This window comes from Rattus rattus, chromosome 12 (genome assembly GCF_011064425.1).
Source record: "Rattus rattus isolate New Zealand chromosome 12, Rrattus_CSIRO_v1, whole genome shotgun sequence".
In the NCBI taxonomy this organism is placed as follows: Eukaryota; Metazoa; Chordata; class Mammalia; order Rodentia; family Muridae; genus Rattus; species Rattus rattus.
This window is the reverse complement of record NC_046165.1, coordinates 12,819,611-12,824,652: the sequence shown is the minus strand read 5'-3', so window position 1 is coordinate 12,824,652 and position 5,042 is coordinate 12,819,611. Positions and strand designations below refer to the sequence as shown.

General features: G+C 33.2%; 1 non-coding gene across 1 annotated transcript; it reads left to right on the top strand.

The window, feature by feature from the left end:
- Nucleotides 1–3,879: 3,879 nt before the first annotated feature.
- On the top strand, nt 3,880–4,008 carry LOC116914108. Its single transcript, XR_004389674.1, has one exon. It is a non-coding gene; the product is annotated as a small nucleolar RNA SNORA19 (small nucleolar RNA).
- Nucleotides 4,009–5,042: the final 1,034 nt, after the last annotated feature.

Sequence of the window (5,042 nt, the reverse complement as noted above, 5' to 3'; positions counted from 1 at the left end):
GAAAGTTTCAATATATTTCAGGATAATAAATTATCCACAATTATGCTCTATCTTAAAAGTTTATTTAATTTCTTCAAAAGTGTGCATCTGTACACAGGCAATGCATGTAATCATAACTCAATTAAACTCAAGTGCAAAAATCCCAGTGGACTAGCACCAGCAAGGGTTTGAATGTGTTATGTCTATGTAAATAGTTTACAGAAATGCTAGCAGATTTTATTTTACTTTTCTTTGTTTGTTAAAACAAATGGCCTCTGTGGACCCCAGTGGCCTTCAACTGAACATCAACTCCACTCAACTTCTTACCTCAGTATTTTCAATTCTACAATTACAGGTTCACAACACATTGCCTAACTTGGTGGATATTTCTCATTTCATCCTTGGTAAAATAGAGGAATTTGCCATAATTTCTTTACCAGAGTAGTTCTCAAATATCCTGGAACATAGAAGACAGTTTTGAAAGATTTGGAAGAGAGAAGTGTCTCAGATGCTATAATATTTTGGTATGAAAACGCAAAAGAAAATGAAATAAATGTACTTCATACATATGTATGCTCTTTTATTTTCCAGTTCATTCTGTTGATTACGAGTAGCAGCAGAGGCTGTATCTCTCTGCCTCCCTTCAAAGCCTACTTCAATTTCTATGACTGATAAACCAAGTGTATCCTGAGATCTGCAAGTGAGAGATATACGTTCTCATATAGAACATCCCCTATCTACATTGGAAGTTTAAGGATGGCTAGAAAGTGATAGGAAGTCTAGGGTCTTAACAGTGTTTTATCATGAGTAAGGCTCGGGCTCTATCTTTTCCATCTTTTTGTAAAACTCATGATCTAGTAGTATTCTATATTCGAAGGAAATTGCATCAAATAATTTACACATAATATGCGTGATCTATCACAAGTTCCAAGGATAAGAATCAGACTGGTGGGGATGTTCCATTTCATTTGTAGCACTATTATTTTTCTCTTCCCTTTCAGAATATGGAAATTTGTAGCTAAGCAGCGTATAAAACTGCTGGTAACACCTTAGATGAATGTGCACTTGTAAATGAAAGTAAAGAACTTAAGTTGGTTCCATATGTTGGAACAAATTCCACCTACAGATCATTACTGTTAGGTGTTGGCAAATGTGCTTTTGTTTGTTATTGTAAAGGAGGATAAACAACTTTTGAGTAAAAATAAAGAGCTCTTAGAACTAGGGAAACAGGCTGTGGACAATTTTCAAGAGTGCAGTGTAACATATATTAACTTATATTTGGTTTCTTTTCTTCCTACTTTGAATATAATGTATTGATATGGTCTTGGTTGGTTGAGCATAATTTATCTATTCTGTAACGATAGTCATGTATTAAACAACTTCAGCAAAACTAATTAACTCATAAATGGAAAGGTCTGTGTAGTCTATACTTTGGAGATTAGGTGCAATATCTGTATGTCACTGTTTTCATCCTGATCATGAGTAGCACATGGCTGCAGAAACACAAAGTGGATAAACTGATCTTACTGTGAACTGGGATACATAAATGAATGGAGAAAAGAAAGTGTGGTCTCCATTTTAATGATGATGCCACCAGGAATCACATTTTTATTATTTTAAAAATAAAAAATATAATTGCATCACTTAACCACTTGATAATTCCTTGGTCCTTACCTCTCTAGTATCTCCTACCCTTGTTTCTACTCTATAGGTTGATGTAGGTGAATCGATAGACATAAGTTGGAGACAAAAGATAAATTGATATATAAATGGATATTTTGACAGGGGAGCAGATGGATAGATAGGCAAATAGATAAATGATAGAACAGTTTCTTATCTAAATATTTGTTGTTAGCAATCAGGGAATGTTCATATGTGGTCTAGTGTGAATAGTTCAGCAGTAAATGATATGCGCACATCAGTGTGGCTAGCTGACTTTGATTTATTTTGGTGTTGTGTGGTTGGATCACATGGGAATTCTATTTTTAGTTTCCTTGAGGAAACTTTCTGTTAATTTCTACAGTGGCTATACCAGGTTTCATTCCCGCTGGCATTGATTAATGACTTCTCTGTCTCCTGACTTTATTGCCATTTGTTAATTATTTTCTTGAAGATAGCTAATCATACTTGGGTGAGGTGGAATCTCAGAGCAGCTTTCGATTATAGCCCCTAGTGTCTAGAGATAATAATCAATTTTCTTTCAACAGTTTTGGTTATATTTCTTCTTTAGAAAACTGTTCAATCTGTATATCAGTTTATTCCATGAATGATTCAGCTTGATTGGGTGTATAATTTAAGATTTAAGATAATGTACGATTTAAATTTCTTATAAATGTTATACATTAATCTATTACTTGATTTATAGTTGCCAAATACTTTCTCTGGTTCTTATGATAATTTCTTTTAATGTTCGACTTTTCCCTTTTGTCGGTACCTTTGCTGGTGAGAAAATTCTCACAAATGCTGCTGGATCTACACCACAGTGTATTTCTCTTATTTTTAAGGAAATTGTTTGACATTACACAAAGATCATGAAGTCTGTGGAAGAGTTGGGGCAAGGATGAGTAACTTTGAGGGAATAGAGACCCCACAAAAAGAGCAACAGAATCAAGTAAACTGGACCCTTGTGGCCTCCAAGAAACTGAACCACCAACCAATGAGCATAGAAGGGCTGGACCTACCTGCTCCCCCTCCCAAGCATGTAGCAGATGTACAGCTTGGTCATCATGCAGATCCCCCAACACCTGGAGCAGGAACTTACCCTAACTCCATTACCTGCCTATGGATCTTTCTAATTCGGTTGCCTTCTCTGGTCTCAGTGTTAGAAAATATGCCTAGTCCTGCAGTGATTTGAGGTTCCAGAGTGGGTTGGTACCCAGGGGAGGACCTCCCTCTTCTCAGACACGAAGGCAAGGGAGGAATGGGCTAAATGAGAGGGAACTGAGAAGAGGGGGCCTACAATTGGGATGTAAAGTGAATAAATAAATTAATGGCAAAATTTAATAAAAAAAATAAAAATGTTACTGTCTTCTAGGAAAGAGGCTCTTAAGATACAATTTTTTAAAAGTACTTGACTTTCAGGCCAGAGAATACAGAGATCCATGGGTTTACATTGATGGCAATAGGCCTTTCTTGCAAAGTTCAAAATAATAATTTCACTTGAACTTGTTTCTTTCATCAAGTGAATAAAAATCTCTCTATCTGCAAAAGAAAAGAGAATTGTTTGATGCCTTTGTTTACAATATAATATATGTATGCATATGTATACATTTACTTATATGAATATTTATATTTTATTGAAATATATGTATTCAAGACATTTGTGTGTAAACATTCATATATATATTTATTTATCTAATTTTATTTTTAAAGAAATAGATATGAAGTACATGAAAGTATAGCCAAATCAAAACAGATGACTGAATTAATTTTTTGTTGTACTAATTGGGTACTTAGGCCTGCTTCCTTTGTGGTTATGACAGCATTAGCAATTCTTCCAGAATTCTTTTTTTCCAAAATATTTTCCTATTTTTACACATTTATGTTTGTGTTCTCAGATTTTCAATGCAGGCTGATCAAAGTATTTAAAGGCAAGCTTCTTTCTCTAAGTTAGAGAAAATATCAATTCATTATTTAATAAAATACATAACTTCTTAAAGATCTCTAGATGGATTCTAACAATGAAATTCAAGACTAGTTAGCTTCAGCACAGATCAACAAAGAAAATTCCAATTCAAAATTACGTTCACTTAGATTTACAGTTCTTTTGATTATTTATGACTTTGTAAATGACAGAATCTCTTTCCTAGAGGCATTTTTTCTATTGTCAATGCACTAGATGTTCTCAGGTTTTAATATTTTAATTGTATAAAAGTAGACTTTATACTTTTATAAAAGTATAAAAATATTCCATTGACCTGCTTTCCTTTGACTGTGTGAGCAGTGTTATTTCTTAGGTACTATACTAATAGTTGAAGGTTGATTAGAAGAGTAACTGCATATAATTTTGCCAGTCTCCTTCAGACAAAAATAAAAATAAAAAAAAAGAAAAGAAGTAGAAATGGTTACCTTCTTTTCAGTCATAAAGTAGATGACATTTCTAAATTTGCAGTGTGACTAAAGGCATTTTGCATAACATAGAGGCTTTTTTGTTTGTTTGATTATGTTTGGTTTTCATTTCTGTATTTTATTCAAAATATTGTTAGGTAGGAAGCTGTTATTTTTCAGGGTCTGAGAGGTTATTAATTAATGTTGTGGTGTTACTGGCTGGCTGTGTAGGTGGCTGGCTGTCTGACTGTGTGATGGATGGATGGCTAAATCAGAAATAATGAAAGTTATTTTAATACACTTGAATGTATGCACATTTCCTTATAACCATGAACACATTTTCAAATTTCTAATCGTATTTTAAGTCTTTCCATACCTTCTCTCTTATATTCTCATGTGATTAACTTTAATGAATACTAGTTTCATTTTCTGTTTGTTCCTGTGTTACTGTCCATATAAGGGAAAAATAGTAACAATTTATTTTTGCATAGTTTGAATGAACAAAGGTATGACTTGAATAAATTTTAGAGGGGTATGACAATGCTGTCAATACAGAAAATGTCTCAGAAATGATGGTTTTTATCACAACTACATAAGTATTTACTCATTTTTTTTCAGGGATAACTATCTTTCCTCTCTAGCATATTAATCTCTATATAATATATGTGCTTCAATGGACTGTTAACTTTTTAGTCATTGAGTTAGCAGCTAAAATTCTTGTATAAGCAGAAACAAACCACATTATCCTTTATGAGTTTTGGTTACATAATTCAAGATGATTTTTTTTTTGCTGTTGTACAAATTAATTTTCTTGTGAATTTTACTGGCTAATTAGTAATCCATTGTTTAAATGTATTACATCTTCTTTATCCATTCATCTCTTAATAGCATTAAGGCTTTTCCCATTTCCAATTATTTTGAATAGTATAGCAGTGGTGTAACAACGTTCTTGGTGGTAGGACATTGTATCCTTTGTCTATATGCCCATAAGTGATATACCAGGGCCTATGGTAGTT